This window comes from Octodon degus, unplaced genomic scaffold (assembly GCF_000260255.1).
Source record: "Octodon degus isolate 3935 unplaced genomic scaffold, OctDeg1.0 scaffold00009, whole genome shotgun sequence".
Classification (NCBI taxonomy): domain Eukaryota; kingdom Metazoa; phylum Chordata; class Mammalia; order Rodentia; family Octodontidae; genus Octodon; species Octodon degus.
The window spans coordinates 16156408-16176205 of NW_004524585.1; the positions used below are offsets into that span (position 1 = coordinate 16156408).

General features: G+C 39.0%; 1 pseudogene; it reads left to right on the forward strand.

Moving 5' to 3' along the window:
- The first annotated feature begins 16022 nt into the window (after nucleotides 1–16022).
- On the forward strand, nucleotides 16023–18612 carry LOC101572465 (annotated as a pseudogene).
- The last annotated feature ends 1186 nt before the right edge of the window (nucleotides 18613–19798 follow it).

Below are 19798 nucleotides of genomic sequence, written 5' to 3' on the forward strand. Positions count from 1 at the left end.
ATCGGACTCATAGTGATCCTCCTGTTTACAGCCTCCCAAGAGCTGAGATTACAGGCATGTACCACCACGCCCAGTCTCAATTGCCATCACAGCGTGCCCTGGGGGTGGGGCTGGCATGACAGGCCTGGGGATAGAATCCGCGCCCCTGCACCTGCTTGTAGGCGCTTTAATCTGCTGAGCTATTTGGCCGGCCATCTTTTTTTCTTTATAAATTTATCACCTCAGGTATTTCATTATAGTGATAGAAAGCTTGTGTTGCTGGAGTCAAAAGAAGATTAGTAGCAGTCTGCTTCCATCACTGCAGTTGTAAATAGAATTCTCCTCTATATCAACCTCCTCTATATCAAAATAAGAAATTCTTTCTTTCTTTCTTTTTCTGTATTTGGTACAGGGTCTACAGGGTCTCACTACACAGATAGGACTCATAGTGATTCTCCTGTTTTCAGCTTCCCAAGCACTGGGATTACAGGTGTGCACCCCCACACAAAGTCTCAATCGCTGTCTCAGTGCGCTTCAGGGGGCTGGGCCGGCAAGGCTTGGGGGACCGAACCCCAGCTGCTTACTCTGCCTAAGCAGGTGCTTTAGTCTGCTGAGCTATCAGGCCGGCCCTTAACCTGGCAGTTTCTGATCAATTGCAAAGTTTGAAAATCTACTCTAAAATTGCTAGATGACTGCGTACAGTATTGTATGGCAATTTAACGTCTATGAATTTAAAAAGCCCATTAGTGGAAGAAAAGAAAATGGCGCAGCAGTGAGTGGCAGCACCTGCACTTCTCCCTACGAAGTGTCCAAAGTCTGGAAAACAGTAGTTTGGAGAGGAACTGGAGTGAGTGGAGGGTGCACGGGAACCATCAGGGAACTGACAGAGGAGAAAAAACTAGGATTAAGTGATACAGAAGACAGCCCACTGCTGCCAGGAGGGACCATGCCGCACGCTGCCGCCAACGGGAGCTGCGTAGCCATTAACTGGGAGGCAAAGCAAAATTCCCAGCTGTGTTGCTTACCGAGAAATGGAGACTGGGACCAGCAGAATTGGATGCAGTTGGAGACTGTAGGAAGGGACTCTGCTTCTCAAGTAGACCTCCAGAGGCTCTGCTCCTCCACAGAGCCCCATGCCCGAGCAATACAAAATTTTCTTTTACTATTCTTTGATTTTTATTTTTATTTTACCTTTTAAAGATGTTTTTACTCTTTGCTATTATTTTCCTCCCTCTGTACTCCCCCCTCTTATCCCATTATTTTGTATTTTAAAAAGAGCCTTTCATATACATATCCTTTGCTTACTATTTGTCTTTTTATTCTCCCAATATAGTTTATAGAGGGTAAGGGAATTTTCTCCTGTCCTTTTATATCCCTCTGACTTTTATACATATCTGTTCACTTGATCTCTCTTCTAAGTTTATTCATTCTCAATTTTACCTTTCTTTCTCCTCCATCTTTTCAATCACCCTCTTTAAACTTTTTCTCTAATATTTATTATCAATCATAGAATCTTTTCCCATCTCCATTTCCCACTACCAATTTTGTACACAATTTTCCCTGTTATCCCTTTCTAAATATATAACAAGATACCCTTGACATCAATAGGACCTGCTGTCCCCTACTCCTATTTCCCTCTTCCCATAGCACTGAACAGAGGACTTGAAATTTTACCCCCTTTTTACTTCTCCTCTTCTCTGCCCCCCTCTGGCATTAGCTGGCCCCCAGCCCCCTTGGCTTTTCATAACTGATTCCATAAGATTGCTGCTAAGTGCTGTTTTCTACCAGCAGCCATTGCATTTAGTGCCTATCAATATGGGTGAAAACTTAGGTTGTTGCCAGGGACATGGCTCAGTGGAATAAGTGCTTCCCTGGCAAGTGCAAGGGCCTGAGTTCAATCCCTGGTTCCACCAAAAAAAAAAAAAAAAAAAAAGCAACAATAAAAAATAACATAAAAATAAAAAATAAGGGGCCAGGGAGATGGCTCAGTAGAATAAGCACTTGTCTGGCAAGCACAAGGGCTGGAGTTCAATCCCCAGCTCCGCAAAAACAAAATAAAAATAAAACTTGGGCTGTTTCAATGTTTACACTATAGTCATGGATTTTTTCTCTAACATAAAGGGAGACCAAAACAGGATCCTACTGTAAGTTTTTTTTTTTTTTAACTAGTCCTGATAGATAATAACACAATAGATCAGTCTGTTACGCCTGAGGTTGAATTGAGTACAGAAGACTAGTTCTGGCTGAGTGGACAGTTTCATGCCACTGAATTTGTCTGCTAGAACCACCATCACAGCCAGGAGAGGGACAGAAAGAGTACCTCACCCAAGAACTGAGACGCAATCAGACTCTGCTAGAATGCCTGCAACCTGGCAGAAGGAAGTTCCAAGTCTGAGTTAACTTCAGTACTGTGGTGGAGGGATCAGAGAGTTACTGGGCTTTGAGCACCCAAACTTTCTGGCAAAGAAGTTACTTGAGAATCCCATATACAGTTTCTTATAGGAATGTCTAATCTGTGTTCTCATCAGACACTGTATTGGTTTAAATTTTTGTACATTTCTTGATTTATTTAGTAATGTGGGCTTATGTTCTTTTATGATTGCATGTGTTTTCTAGATTGTTGCTCTTGTATATTTGTTCCTCCAATGGCTCTGATTTAATAGGTGTCTTGGTTCTCTCTGTCTCTCTCTCTGTCTCTCTCTCTCTGTCTCTCTGTCTCTCTCCGGCTCTCAATAGATAGATAGATAGATAGATAGATAGATAGATAGATAGATAGACAGACAGACAGACAGATAGATAGATCTGAATAAAGGAGGAATCACATTGGAGTTTCTCAGAAAAAATCAACTAAAACCACAGGTAGTTGGAAGACAAGGAGGTACTTACAGCGTGATGCCAAAATCAATCTAAAATAAGAGATTTGTAGATCAAGCAAAACATAGGCATAGGACTTTGCAAAACGGTAACTCAGCCCACAGGACTGCTTGTAGGCACACCACCAGTGAGATGAGAGCAGGAATTCCTGTCATTCCCAGGAATTTTCCCCCAAAAACAGAGTGACTATAAATATGTGGCAAACTCAAACTACACAGGACAGATCTGGAATATCAGGACCCTCACCTCTTTTGATTTTTGCAAACAGAGGACACTGAAGCCTGGCAACAAATTTTTCTGTCATGCACAGGAGCCAGTGACTGCTCACTCCCTGATGAGCTGCCAGGTTTTTCTTTCTTTTTTTTTTTTGTTCTGTTTTTTCTTCTTTCCTTCTCTGTCCACCATAACTACTAAGTGGACCCTCTAACAAGGTTAGGAACGAGCTGCGGCACTGAAGATTGCTAGTGAAACAATATGACCCCTCCCGTTGGACTGGCACAAGGGAGGGACTTGGACCTCAGACATCACTGCAACCCTGCAGCAGTGGGGACAAGGGGCGGAACATGAGGACTTCCCTTACCTGCAGCCAGCTGCCAGCGGCATGCAAACACTTGAGCCAGGAAGTAGGCACTCCTTCCCACTTGTAGGCACCATGTGGGACAAGGAAGAGGAGTGTGAAAGAAGCCAATGGAAATAGCTGGCTTTGCAAGGTCCAGGAGGGCCCAGTTGTGCTTGGGGCTCGGAGCAGCCTTGGGTGTTTCTATCTGAGGGTGCCACAGCAGCTAAAAGAACAATGCAGAGACAGACATGGTGAAGAGATGTGGACAGGCCGTCCAGAAAGCTGCTCACTAAAGACTGGCCACAGGCCACACATCTGGACGTCAAGATCAGTCCCTTATCTAGCATTCATCCTACTGCAGGCTTGGTGGGGCTCTGAGTTGGATGCTATACAGAACAGTGGACACCAGAGGAATTTTAGTTGTTTGCTTTTTTCTTTCTTTTTTGCTTGTATGTATCATTTTCCTCTTTGGGTCTGGCTGGGTTTGGTTTGTTTTTTGTTTGTTTGTGCAAACATATATTTTTGTTCTATTTGTCTTTTTCTCTTCCCTCAACTGTCTCTCTTGATCTGATGATATATTCATGTGAGTGCACACTGTCTCTTTTGTCTCCAGTCTTTCTGGTTTGCTTTCATAATCTTTTGCTTTTTCCTTCATTTTTTCTCTCTTGCCCTCTTCTTCAGCTTCCCAAAGCTTGCCTGGTCATCCCTTATTCTCCAGCCTTGTTTTGACTATATTTTCTTTTCGTTTATATCTCTATGTGTCCTCTATGCCTGTTAAGTTTCCCCATTACAAGGTAAAATCACTCTACTTTTACTCCTTGGACACAAGTTCCTGATTTACATTGGGTTTTATTGTATAACTATAGATCTTGCTCCTAAGGTTAAAGGTACCAAATTAAGAGTTATCACATTTTGTCAGTTTCTAGGCTGTTATTGATGCTATTGCTATTAGCTTGGATGTCATAGTAATCACTTGTTCTCCCTCATCACAATACTATGATTATCTGGGATCATAACCATCACCATAGTTCCAAAGGACTAGATGCTGAGGCAAGATACAGGATCAAGACACAAAAAAGTCGCTAACATTTGTGTACACTAACAAATAATGGGATGAAAAGGAAATTATGAAAATAATATTAAAGTAGCTCCAAGAAAAGATAAAATTAGGAATTAACCTAACCAAGGAAGTGAAAGATCTCTACACAGAATACTACAGTACTCTGAAGAAGTAGACTGAAGAGGACATCAGAAAAATGAAAAAATATCCCCTGCCCCTGGATAGGCAGAATCAGTATTGTCAAATGGCTATACTTTTAAAATTGTTCTATAGATTCAATGCACTCCCAATCAAAATACCAACAGCATACTTCACAAGTTTAAAGAAAACAATCCCCAAATGCACATGGAATCAGAAGAGATCCAGGATAGCAAAAGTAATTTTGACCTATAAGTGCAAAGCAGGCACCATAATAATACCTGACTTCAAGCTATACTACAAAGCAGTAATGATAAAAATGGCATGGTATTAGAACAAAGACAGACACATGGCTCAATGGAACAGGATTTAGGATGTAGAAACTTTCCCAGGCATATTCAACTATTTGATCTTTGACAAAACGTCCAAAAGCATATATTGGAGGAATGATAGCCTATTCAATAAGTAGTGAAATGGGTTGTCTGTTTGCAGAAAAATAGAGTAGCTCTCACCATATTCTAAATTAAGTAAAAATGGATCAAAGATCTAAACATTGAAACAGAAACATTAAACATTCTGGATGATAAAATAGGTAGAACATTTGAAGACATAGGTGTAGGAAAGGATTTTCTAAACAAAACTTCAGTCGTGCAGAAAGAATCAACAAACAGGATCACAACCAACTAAAAGCTTGTGAAGAAATCAGGAAAGTGAAAAGACAACCTATAGAATGTGAAAAAATTTTGCCAGCCACTTCTCACATAAAAGACTAATAAGATCTAGAATTTGCAAAGAAACAAAAAATTTAGACCACCCAAAACTAAAGATCCACTGAAGAAATGGGAAAGAGGAATGAACAGACATTTCCCAGAGGAAATCATCCAAATGGTCAACACATACAGCAATAAATGTCCAATAATTTTGCCCATTAATTAAATGCAAATTAAAATAATTCTAAAATTCCATGTTACTCTGGAAATAATGATAACCATTAAGAAATCAAACAATAACAAATGTTTGGCATGGATGTGGTGAAAATGGAAACTTCCTGTACTATTGGTAGAAATCAAACTAATACAACCATTATGGAAATCAATATGGATATTTCTCAAAGAACTGATTAGAAATTCCATATAACCCAGCTATCACCCTGCTAGGATCTTCCCCAAAGAGCTTAAGTCATCATACTACAGTGAGATATGTATACCAATATTTTTGACAGAACAATCCATAATAGATAAATCCTGGAAACAGCCTATATACTCATCAATAGAAGATTGCATACAGAAAATGTGGTATTTATATATAATGGAATACTACTTGAGTATCAAGAATGACACACTTAGGACATTTGTAGCCAAATAAATGCACCTGGAAAATATAATATTGAGTGAAATAAACCAGACACACAAGCTTAAATATTTTGTGGTATCTCATTTGAGTGAGGCAAAGTACAAACAAAGAAAATGAAAAAAGATGGATAGAAGGGGAAAAAGAGATGGAAAGTGATCCAAAGGAACAAGGGCAAGGGGTAAGGAGGATGGAAAGGGAAAATAAGAATAATAATAAGCCATGTACAAGAGCCCAACAACTCCCAATTAATGTAAATACTATGTGTCATAATATTAGTTAAGATAAAAGATATCAACAACAGTGAAAAAGGAGACAAGTGAACCAGAGGAAGTGTGGGGGCGGGGATTAAAAAATAAACTATAGGGGCCTGGGGAGATGGCTCAGAGGTCTTAGCGCCTGCCTGGCAAGCACAAGGACCCAGGTTTGGTCCCCAGTACCTCATGCAGGTATGGCTGAGTGGCCACTGAAATGGCGTGGTGATGCACACCTGTAATCCCCATGCTGGGGAAGCTGAAACAGGAGGATCACCGAGTCTGAACTGCAGAGTGAGACCCTGTACCAAATAAACAAATAAATAAGCAAATAAATGATTTTAAAAAAGAAACTATAATATGTACATGTAACCACTGTACGAGATGACTGTAAACTATGAATTGAAGATATGTACTAATAAAATAAATTATTTTTAAAATGAACAAAGAAAAAACAAAACTCTTTAGTATGTAACACTTTATTGAAGAGATAGCACTTCATGGGTTTGAAAACAAGAATGGAACGGGGGAGATAGCTCAGTGGCATACGCGCCTGCCTGGCAAGGGCAAGATCCTGAGTTCAATCCCTGGAAGTACACATTTAAAAGTTTTATTTTTTAATAAACATAAACATTAAAACACAAATGAAATAATTCTAAGGGCGATTTTATATCAATAAGTGATGAACTTATTGATATATATTTCATATATATTTATGAAACCACTAGGAAGGCAGTATGCTATGTGTTAATTATTGGAACTGTCCTACCAATTTGATTTGAAACTGTCTCATTGCTATTTATTTCTCAATAAAATTATGGGGGGAAAAAGAAAGATGATTTTAGAAAAAGGAAAACAAGAATTTACGTATTATCACTTATTAAATTCTTCCAAGAAGTGATGAGTATCCACCTGATAGTTTTATTGACAGAATTAAATAAGTTAAAACATGCAAACAGTACTTTATGCAGTGCATGTGCTAGTGTGTACATAACAAACATTAGGGGTAGGACCTGAAATGCAAATAATGTTAACATTACATAGTTTCACGTACAAATCCTTAAAAGTTACCTTTTGTGTCTTACTTATGAAATCCAATTGTTCTATAAACAATGGAAAAGAATGACCTTAAGAAAGTGAATGCTTATTCTTTGGTAGGATATTTTAAAGATCTTTATAATGATTTCTAGTTTGTTTTTAATTACCTTTAACATCATCAGTTCTGACAAAATTTAGGAGAAAATACTTTAATCTTCTATAATGAATTTAATAATGTAAACTAAACCTATAGAATAACCAATGTGTGTGTGTGTGTGTGTGTGTGTGTGTGTGTGGTTAATAAAGCCAATACCTTATATTATCAGTAATGAAGTAAGCCCCATGCATTAATTCCTTCATTCTTGACAACCATGCTTTAAAGTATTACCTTGTTCTTTCTGTAATTAAAGCCAGTCAAAGTTTTTTTTTCCTTTTCTACTATCAAGATGAATTCTATCTCATGTTTTATTGCTTAATTAGAGGATATAAATCCTCCCTGCTGGCGAAAATGTTTTACCACTCAAAATTCAGCATTAGTTAATCTTTTCCATTTTCTGGTTTAACGTTGCCTTTATTTAGTGTGGAGCAAGAGCGCCACCTGGTGATCAATAAGTTTATCACTTATTGATATAAAATCGCTCTTAGAATTATTTCATTTGTTTTAATGTTTGTTTATTAAAAAATAAAACTTTTAAATGTGCACTTTCAAACGTGAATATATTTAAAAAGTTGTCTTTATATGAAACATGTAGATTACAAAAGTAGTAAGGGTTGTGCTATGCAATGAAAATCAACTGAAATATTTTGAATTACAAAAAAATTTAGGTGTGGTGCCTCACGCGAGTAATTCTAGTATTCCAGTGGCTGAGGCAGGAGGATCACCATAAGTTCCAGGCCAGCATGGCCCAATAGTGAGTACCAGGCTAGGAACTTCATAGCAAAACCTTGTCTCAAAAAATCAAACATAAACCCCCAAACCTCTGCTTTTCATATTGTAAAAATTTATATTCATTCTTCTAAAAATTAGGGATTTTTCAAAAGATTCTTTACAGGAATCACCCTTAAAAATCCAACAACCAAGAAATCATAAAGACAATATTATCAACACTGTACAAAGGGAAGGTGTTTGATCATGTTACAAATTCACATGACATAAAGAATAAAATTAGACCAAAGTAAATGTAAATATCAGAAGTTAAAAGGGAACTTTTTTTTTCTGGAAAGGTCTTAGTCTTAAGACAAATGTTGTGAAACCCTTTGATGTTGTCTGGCTTAGAAGTACTAGAATTAATGACAGAAGCATATTAGGAAAAGGAGATAGAGTATTTTCTTTGGAGCCTTTTAGTCAACATTCCAAATCAGTGTGTACAAAAGATATAAAATAGCAGAAGATTTTTCTTTGACCCTTACAAAGGAGGGGATAATTTCTGGGTGGTCACTGCTTTTTGCTAAGTTCAGGAGAATAGTATAGATACAAACACATACAGAAAAAATACCTTATTTATTTATCCTAAATATAAGAGCAAAATACACTGAAATTAATGTCTTTATAACTGGTTGGGCAATATCACTGGCTCAATTTAGCTAGTCTTGGGTGCAAGGATTTCCACAGAATTATGAATAAAGAGACAAGGAATAAATTTCTCTAACTACAGTTGCTGAGAGACGCAGCTTTCTTTCCATCCATCTCATGTAACTGCATAGACAGAAGATATAAGCCAACAATGCTCAGACTTCTTGTTTGAGCTCTACATAAAGGCACAGGAATATAGAAAAATTCAGTAAGATGTCACAATAGTGGGGGTTTTCTTGGCAAATAAGAATCCTTAATAGAGGACCACCATATTACAGACAAAAAAATAATGTAATCAAAATGTACCACAAAAAATCATATCTAAATATGGTTGCTGTCTTACTTGTTTCATTATTCAGCTCCAAATTGCTTTATTAGCATGAAGCTCTGTATCTTTTTTAAAGCTCCATCTTCTTACCGGAATCTTCTATCTCCATTTTCTATCCAGAATTCTCACGGCCATAACATCCTCAAACTGTCAGAAGCAGGATACACCAGTGTCCAATTCTACAAAGAAAAAGAATGTTACCATGATCAACCTGTTCCCATCATTCGCTCAACCCAACAGACTTTTAGGCAAACAACCTAATAATAAAATGACAAGCAGGAGCCATCACCGGATGCTAAGGCTAGTGGGCAAAATACAGTGGGAAATAGGGCAGTCTCAAAGACTGTTCTTCCAAGATACTTAAAAGACAAAGATAGAAACTTTACATTGGAGAAACTTTTCCATATACTACCACCTCCTGATGTGATGCACGGAACAGATTACAACTTCACTTTTAATTTTTTTGCCTCAAAATGCAAAACTCCAATCTATGCATGATGGCATTTCAGACAAATTCAAACTGAAGAACACTGTTAAAAAAATACTGACCTATAAGAACTCTTCAAGGTTTCTGGCAAGCACAAGGTTCCCAGTTTGATCCCAGTACTGCAAAAAACAAACAACAACAAAAATCACCATGAAAGACAAAGTAAGACTGAGGAAAGATCACAGATTAGAAGAGATGAAGAAAACATGAAAACTGAGTACAACATTTATCTTGGTCTAGTAAAAGAATGTTAATGAAGAAAATTTAAAAATACAAAAATATAAAGTTTAGTCAATATTGTTTCAATGCTAATTTCTTGTTTTTTATAAGTATACTATGATTAGGTACAATATTGTTAACATTATAATAAGTAAGCCATATAAAGTGTATGTGCACATTTTCTACTGTACTTGCAACTCTTCTATATGCCAAGAATTATTTCAAAATAAAAAAATTTGGTTTAAGGTCATATAATTCATTAATCTTGATGTAGATTCTACCCGGAACATACTATTCTTTGAAAAGGAATGATTCATTCCCTCAGTGATGACCCAACCAAATTTATCCTCCCTTCAGTGTCCTTGGAGAGAAGCTCTTGTGTTCTGTTTTACATACCTAGGCACATCCCCAGGTTTCTGCTGGGTCATTGCTCAAGTGAGACTGGTTGCTAGTTTGGGCTTCCCTGTGATACTAAAACTAGTTCTGCCTTTTCACAAGAGAGAACAATCTAAAAGTCAAGTGGAATGGTTTTAGTCTTTATCTTTAAAACATTAAAATTCTTTTTTTTGCTTTATTTATTTAATTTTGTTGAGAAACAAATAGCAATGAGACAGTTTCAAAACCAATTAATAGGACAGTTTCAATAATTAATACATTGCATGTTGTTATCTTCATAGTGGTTATTCATAGTACAAGATGCAGACATGATATTCTGTCTGAAGACTATTAGTACAAATCTTTCTTCTCATTGAATTAAGAGAAAGTAGCAGTATATCTATCCTAACTATTTTGTATGTAAAAATACAAAATGGTTCTTCATTTGTATCCCCTTTTTTGGGTAGTTTTGTCAGAGATGGGTATTCCATTGCGATTTAAATGTTGTAGGTGCATGAATTCAGCAAAATAATCCAATATACTCCAATAGTACATAATAGTAGTGGGTTATCTGTAGGACTGGCAATGTCAGAAGTTGTAGACTTGAGCCTTTTACAGCTCAGCATATTAATATGGCTTTACTTTTCATACCTCGTTATTATACTTTTCTGCTGGATGGTTAAGACCAAGATAAACCAAGACCTATATAGTAAGAAATGTGACTTTTATATGTGACAAAGTCAGTCACATACCCACAGGATTTAGCTTGAAACCCTGTACCACAGTTTGTAGATCCTTTGTGAGTGTCAGCCATGTGGATGAGTCACGGCCATTGCTTGGCCAATGTGCTATCTGTTAAAGCCTGAGAGAATATTTTCTCTCCATGTGACTCTCCTTAGGCACACTCTACATCATCAATCACCTTCCTCTGTGGTCCCATAATCTCCTTGATCAGAAAATTTGGGACATCACTGAGTTACAGGATGTTACAGTACAGGTTCTCTTATGTCCTGAGGCCTCACTGACTTTGAAAGGCTAGGGCCAAAATGTTGGCTGTCCTTGTAGCCCTTCTTTTTATCTAATTTTTGGTCTGCAAACTTAAGTTTTTAACCCTCCAGGACAGAAGCTTAATGATATTATTACCCTATACCATAGGTAGTTCGGCTTAACCTCACTATCTGTCTGAATATCAAACATCTTAGACATAGCATGGAACAGGTATTTTCCATCAAGTATTGATATGTTAAACTTTAAATCCCTACAGAATGTGATGAAAAAAGAAATAAATAAAATAGTTTTTAAAAATAGGAATTGGGGCCAGGGAGATGGCTCAGTAGAATAAGCGCTTCCCTGGCAAGTGCAAGGGCCTGAGTTCAATCCCCAATTGTGAAAAAAAAAAGAATAAGCAATTACATATTTTTACACAGATATAGAAATTTAACCCTATACAGCATTGTAGCAAAACAGTCTTATGACATTTTTTTTCTTGTCTCTTGTTTTCATTTAGTACCCTTTTTTAAAACAAACATTTACTTGAGAGACAGTACAGCAGTAATTTATATGACATGACAAGCAGTATGTATTTAGAAGACCAGCATGACAGGCATTCCAAGCATGAACCTAATATTACACATTGCTATAATCAGTGCAGTTGCTTAGTTCACAGGTATCAGCATATATAGTTAGTCAGGGTGAGAATACTGGCAATTAACTGCTAGTTTCAAAAACTTGCTGAAGATTCTCAGGATCATTGCCTTAACCATCTTGTACTTATAAATGTATGGTTTTGTTCCTGTCATGTTTCCTAGCTTTTCTCCTCATTCTCTCTTCATTGTTTAATGCTTAAGTTCCCCTTTTAATTGTGTTATACCTTTTTATTTTTATTTCTTCTTTTTAGTTCTTACACTAGGGAGACTGTATAATATTTACATATGTGGGTCTCATTTATTTTACTTATGACTATATCTTCAAGTAGCATCCACTTAAATATAAAGGCTTTGAGTTTATCTTTCTTTATAGCTGAGTAATACTCCATTGTATAAAAATACCACATGTTTTTCATCCATTCCTCAGGTGATGGGCATTTTTATTGTTTCCAGGATTTGGCTATCACAAATTGTGCTGCTATAAACATAGGTGCACATATATCACTATGATATGATGTTTTCAGATCCTCTGGGAAAATTCCCATTATGGGGATAGCTGGTGTAAATGGGGTTTCCAGTCCTAGTTTCTTAAGGAGTGTCCACACTGATTTCCATAATAGTTGCATCAATTTACATTCCCACCAGCAGTGGAGAAGGGTTCCTTTTTCCCCACAGCCTTTCCAACATTTGTTGTTGGTTGATTTCTTTATGATAGCCATTCTTTCTGGGGTGAGATGGTATCTCAGTGTTGTTTTAATTTGCATTTCATGGTTGGCTAGTGATGTGGAACATTTTTTCATGTATTTATTCGCTTCTTTAATTTCATCCTCTGAGAAGTGTGTGTTTATCTCAGATGCCCATTTCTGGATTGGGGTTTTTAAGTTTTGGGGGCCCTAATAGTTTTTAATTCTTTATAAATTCTAGAGAGAAGACATTTGTCTAAGTGCTTTTTAGTTATTTTCAAAATTTGTGGGTTGTCTTTTCACTTTGTTGGTAACTGCTTTTGATGTGCAAAAATTTCTCAATAAGAGGAGGTCCCAGTTGTTAATGCTTCCAAGTATTACCTGTGCAATTTGATTTTTGTTTATGAACTCTTTGCCTACCCTTATGTTTTCAAGAGTTCCTCCTATTTTCTCTTCCAGAAAAATTTAGTGTTTCTGTTTTAATGTCTATATTTTTAATCCATTTTGAAGTTAGCTTAGTGCATGGTGATAGACTTGGGTCAAGTTTTAGTTTTCGGCATGTAGAGAGCCAGTTTTTCCAGCACCATTTGTTAAAGGGGCTATCTTTTGTCCAGTGTATTTGGCCCCTTTGTCAAAGATATGGTGGCTGAGTGTGTTTGTGGAGGCTTCTGTGTCTTCTAATCTATTCCATTGATCCTCATGTCTATTTTGTTGCTAAAACCATGCTGATTTTATCACAGTAGCTTTGTAGTATAATTTCAAGTCAGGAATTGTAATGCCTCCTGCCTTGTCTTTGTTGGCCAGGATTGCCTTTGCTATTCTAGATCTTTTCTGGTTCCAAATAAATTTTAAGAATGCTTTCTCTAGGTCTATGAGGTATATTAGTACTTTGATAGAGATTGCATTAAATCTGTTTAACAATTTTGGGTGTATGGCTATCTTCACAATGTTGGTTTTTCCTATCTAGGAGCAGGGAATATCTTCCATTTTCTGAAATCCTATAGATCTCTTTTTTTTTTCAGAGTACTGTAATTTTCATTGAACAGATCTTTGAGTTTCTTAGATTAATTCCAAGGTATTTCATTTTTCGTGGTACTATCAAAACATGAGAGTTCTGATTACTTTCCTTCCCCTAAATTATTCTCTCTGTATTTCAGTCACCAAAATGCAGCAGATATGATTGAGCCTGTCTCATTCCCCCTCAACTCAGTACGTTTGCTTGTACATCATGTAGTTTCCCGGTGCTAAGATTCTTGCCTCTCATGCTTCTTATATATTTTCTGTGATCTCTTTTTGGCATTACATACATGTAGACCTGGCCAGCCAGTATAACCTGTACTGTTGGGCATTAAGTGACCAGGGGCACAAATAGTGGGGGAACGTAAATGAATGAACATTCCATCTTTTTCCCTTGCTAATGTCCAGAATTATTTCCCATATTTTTTCTGAAGAATCTCAGCAGGCCTGAGCCTCTGCCATCCATGGCTGTTTCAGTTACTTTTCATTTGTTGCTGGGACAAAATACCTGACACCCAAAAAGTAAGGAAGGGAAGGTTTATTTAGCTCACAGTTGGTGGAGATTTCAGTCCATACTCTGAGGGCTCCAAGGCCCAGTAGCACATGGAAGAGGGCCAGGAAAACAGGAAAGAGACAAAGGAGGGGAACTGGCTATGGCTTCTAGCAAGCCCCTCTTACATTATAAGCTTCCTGGCTACCCTGGGGTGGGAGTGTAGAACTCACACAGTGTCCATGTCCTCCTCTTGCATAGGATGAGGATATTTACAAAGTGAGAACTGTGGCTCCCTGTTAAGTCCATTTAATTATACTTTTAAACTCAAGTTGACACAATGTATAAACCAGTACAATGGTAGTTACAGGCTCTTTAATGTATTCTTTAGTGATTTTTTTGCCCTTCCTGACTTTTACAACTTCCTTTCATTTGCTTCCTAGAATCACTCCCAAATAAATTACTTACACTTCAACTATGATATAGTAGTTTGATCAATCTTGCATGCCTATATCTGATAAACGAACCCAGGACCTTGTGTTTTCCAGGCTGGTGCTGGGCCACTGAGCTATATACCCAGCTCTACATCTGGTAATCTGAGCAACTACTTTGAAGATAACAATATGTAATATAACAACCATTGTGAATTGTCTATCATCTTGTTTTGAAATTTTGTACTTTTTAATTCTCTTTAAAATATAAGAAATAACTGAATAAAAACTGATATATTATATTAAATGATAGAACTAAATGTTCATAAGGTATTTAAAACTAAAAAATAAAACATTATAAAGTACCATAGCCTATGAATGCCTACGTAGCATGAAGTGCAACTTTCTGCCCAATAATGCACTGTAGACATGGTGCTGAAGCTAGAGCGTACATAGTGTGTGCCAATGCCAACACTCAAGCTGTGGAGGCAATGGGTCATAATATGTAGGGAGAAGAGGAAGAAGGTGCTAAGGGGAGGAATATTTAGGTGGAGTATTGAATGCTAGAAACCAGGAAAAGGTGTAAGCTGGAGAGCTCTTCCTCAGTTTGCCAAAAACCAACCCTGCATTTCCTAGACAAGCTATTTGCTGTAGAAATGTCTTGGGTAGTATGTCTCTCCAAATGCCTGCTGGGAGTGGGGTAATATTGGGTAGTGCAGGAACTTGGGTCCATGCTAAAGCTGATAAGGATCAGGAAAGCCTTTACTTTCCAGTGAGAATGGACATTATACTTCCTTACATAATCAAAGTCTTCAGCGGCACCATCCACACCACAAGACACACAGATCAGGCAGTTGCAATAAAAGAAGGTGGCACCTGTTCTCTGAACAATAGGTCTAGGCCTAAAGAGCAGGATGAGGTAAATGAGGAATGGGTGATTGCAAATTGTTTTGTTCTTTGGGCTGGGGAGATAGCTTGGTGGTCTAAGCACCTGCGTGGTAAGCACAAGGACCTGGGTTCAATCTCCAGTACCACATGCTGTGCCAGTCCTGGATGCCATGCCAGTCATCAAAACCTGGCATGGCAGCTCATGCCTGTAATCCCAGCACTGGGTAGGCTAAGACAGGAGGATCACTAGGAATCCAAGCTGCCTAGTGAAACCCTGTATCAAATAAATACCAAAAAAAATTAAAATAAATAGTTTTGTTCTATACACAGAAACTCTCCTATGTAGAGATATAACAAATGGCATGGGTTTTCTCCTTTCTCCTAGATAAATACTTTTAGTCTCACCACTGAAGAGTGCAAACACTCTCAGAGCTTACTTTCATCATTAAAAAAGTTAGAAAAAGAAATGATAGGACAAGATTCACATGATTCTTATGATGCACAGAGGACCACCCAGGTAAAAAGATCTGTACAAGAGTAATAGAAAAAATACGGATGGGTGCGCACTGTGGAGCAAACTTGTATATTTAGAAATGGGGAGGGATAGGAGTGATCTCTGAGCAAGGCAGCAAAATGAATGTGGGAGTCTTCCAAGGAACAAGGGCAGAACACGATATGCATTTCAGCAGTGAACAAAGAACTACTGAAGCAGCTGAAATTTGAAGAATGCCTAGAAAAAAAGGTTGACATGAGCAAAATAGATTTGGAGGCTATAAAGCCTTGGATAGCAAAACAAGTAATAGAAATCCTTGGATTTGAAGACAATATTTTGATTGAGTTTATATTCAACCAGCTGGAAGTGAAGAATCCAGATTCCTAAATGATGCAAATCAACCAGACTAGGTTTTGAATGGGAAAAATGCTAGAGAATTTATGGGAGAATTTTGGCCCCTGCTATTAAGTGCACAAGAAAACACTGCTGGAATCCATTCTGCTTTCCAAGAACTAAAGAAAGGAGGAATAAAACAGAGACAGATTGAACAAGAAAAACTGGCATTGATGAAAAAACAGTATGAAGACAAAGATAAAATAGATAAAGAAGAAAAAGAAAGCAGCACAGAAAAGAGAGGTCTCGAAGCTCAAGAGGACAAAATTCATATCTCCTTCTCTTAGAAGATGATCTTCCCCTGTCAGGAGAGAAAGTGCAGTCATTCTCCATCTCCCCGAGTCTTTCTCCTGCTGCAGAAAAGAAAGAAAGAACTCCAGGAGCTCCCTGAACCTTCAGTGAAAGTAAAAGAACCATCAGTACAAGAGGCCACATCTACTAGTGACATCCTGAAAGTTCCCAAGCCTGAACCCATGCCAGAACCTAGAGAACCTTCTCCAAAAAATACCAAAAAAGAAAAAGAAAAGACCTGGTCAAGATCCTCGGTCACATTCCAAATTAAGGTCATGGACCCGTTCTTGCTCTCCTTCTTCACATACTCGACCAAGGAGGTGCCATACATCCCGATCAAGATTGTATTCACCCAGAAGGCAGCCAAGCCCAAGAAAGAGACCATCTCCTTGAAGAAGAACCCTTCCATGATGAATGCTGCTGCTTCCAAGGCATTGGAGTTTCGATCTCCTAAGACAAAGGAGGCGGTATTCAGCATCGCTGTCTGGGAGCAGCTTGTCCTCCTCATCTCATTCCTGATCATCACCAAAGAAACCTCCCAAGAGGGCACCCAGCACCCCTTGAAAAGCTTGTAGGTTATCTCCTTCAGCAGGTCCTTCAAGGCGAGGGCACAGGCCATCCCCGTTGGCTACTCCAACACCAAAAACTCATCATTACCCAACACCCCAGCAGCCAAGCTGTACAAGAAAAGGCCATGTTTCTGTGTTGTCTCCAGGGAGAACTTCAGGTAAATTGACAAAACATAAATGTACTGAGAAGAGAGAATCACCATCACCATCACCAAAGCCTAGAAAAGTAAGTTATCTGAATCTGAAGAAGATAAAGGTGGCAAAATGGCTGTAGCTGACTGTATGCAACAGAAATGCTATACAGATGACAGATCCAGTGGTCTTCATCTGACGCTGGCTCCTCTTCTTCCTCTGAAGATCAGCAACCTGAGCGATCCCTTGTACACTAGAAGAGACTCCCCTCGGGGCAGAAGAAGGAGAAGCCCTTCCCTCCCCTCCACCAGCCAGAAGATGCTGCTCACCCTCACCAGCTCCTCCTCCAGGTGGCGCAGAGCCCCCACACCACAGCCAAGCACCCCTCACCTGCCCCTCAGCAGTGCTCACCTTCCCCCAGAAGACACTCTCCTCTCATACAGAGGAAGTGCTCTCCTTCTCCACCTTCAAAGAGAGGACAGCTTTGCCCCGGCTGCTCCTAAGAGAAGGGCATCACCATCCCCACCACCACAGTGCTCGGTCTCGCCCTCATCCCCTCCCACAGAGAAGCCCCCCAGCGACCTTCTATCTCACCAAGGCCTAGGAAAGGGTCTCTCCCAGCCGTGCTCCCAGGGAGACACTGTCACCACAGCCAAACAAATGGCATTCTCCCTCACCGCGGCCCAGTTCTTCCACCCGCTCGAAGAGGAACGTCAGCCTCACCCCAAAGAAAGCAGTCTCCATCTCTGAGTACTAGGCCCATTCAAAGAGTCTCCAGAACTCTGTAAGTTAAAAAGATAAAAAAGGTTGCCTCACTGAGTCGAAAGACTGTAAGATGGGCTCCGATCTGTCTGTCTCTGAATCTCCTGAGCCAGCGGCCAAGAAGTCCCAAGCATCCCGTGCCCTGTCCAGCCTCAGTCATCCTCCACAACCTGATCCTCCACAGTGCCAGCCAGGAAGGCTAAGAGCCCCATGCTTACCCCATCACCAGTCCAGAATTCTGATCAGGAAGGAGGTGGGAAGAAAGAGAAGGCCAACAAACACAAAAAGAATGAGAAACACAAGGAGCACAAAAAACACAAGGACAAGGCTGTGGTTTCAACTGCTGTGCTTCCTGGAACCCTTGCTGCTGTTGCTGCTACAACCATACTAGCACAGGCAGAACCACAGGCAGCCCCAGACTGAGTGTGCAGCAGAAGACAACCTGGACAACTCAGAGAAGCACCTGTGGGAAAAGACTGCGGTGCATGCAAAGGCAATGCAAGTGTCCCCACAGTCTTGGGTGGAATGTTATCAGGATGTAAATTTTATTTGTTTTGTACTCAATTCAATTTCAAATTGCTAAAATATGTTTGAGCCTTAGACTATAAAATAATATTTGTTGTAATAATTGCTAGGTTAAAGTTCACCATATAAAAACAGGGGCAGGGGAGGCATGGATTTATATTGCAAAAGGTGTCCACAGTGTATTAGTGACATTTTTTTCATTGACAGCCAACATAAATTCATTTAGAGTAAAATACCTTGACCCCCCCAAAAATCGTTTTTTTTTAAAAAAGGGATTTAAGTATTATTGGCATTCTTATGATTTCTTTAAGTGCCCCTGGCTATTCCCAGGGAGACTTTCCCCCTTTTCTTTTTTGTTTACTTTTTCATACTTGAGTCTTCACACCCATTTAAGTTATGCTTCCAAATTTATATGGTTTGTACATTTGTCCAGACTCAGACCCCTGTTGAAGTCCACAGAAACATAAGTGGATGTTCTAATGCCACAATCTTTCCTGTTGTTTGTGGAATTGCTGGTGAAACAAATCAGGATTCAATCTGAATGAAAGAAAATTGAAAGTTTCTTTTCCTGATAGTAGGTTTATATGGATGTGTAACACACTGATTCAGAACACTGGAATTTGATTTTACTCTATTCTAGGTTTCTTTTTTCTTCTCCCTCCCTCATCACCAGCTACCCTCTACCCCCCTTGTCCCTTCTCCCTCTGCTTGTAAAGGCAGTTAAGTCATCCCGGGAAGGAATGATGGATCCTTCAGTCATGAAATCTTTGTTTTCAGAAATGTCATGATTTCATTCATATTTTTGTCTTGTTCTTCCAATTGGGATGTATAATGTCCAGAGCTCTTGTACTTGGAAGCTGGAAAGGCCTGTACCTTGAAATACTGTCTTGGTTTCATGTTTTTATTTTTATTTTTTAAACTAAAGCTATATGAAGCTTGTTGATTAAACAATAAACTTCTAAATTAAAAAAAGAAATTGGGTGAGATGACCCAGGTCGCAGGATCCTGAACAGACCCAGAGCACAGGCCCAGCAAGTGAGTGAGATGACCTGGGGCCCGGCGGGATCCTGAATAGACCCAGAGCACAGGCCCGGCAAGCAAGTGAGTGAGACAACCCGGGGCCTGAGGATCCTCATTCAACCCAGACTGCAGGCCCAGCAGGGAACCCTTCAGCAGAACTCCCTGCAAAGAGGCTAGAGGCAAGACCCACCCAGCTGATTCAGGAGCAGAACATCTTGCCAGAG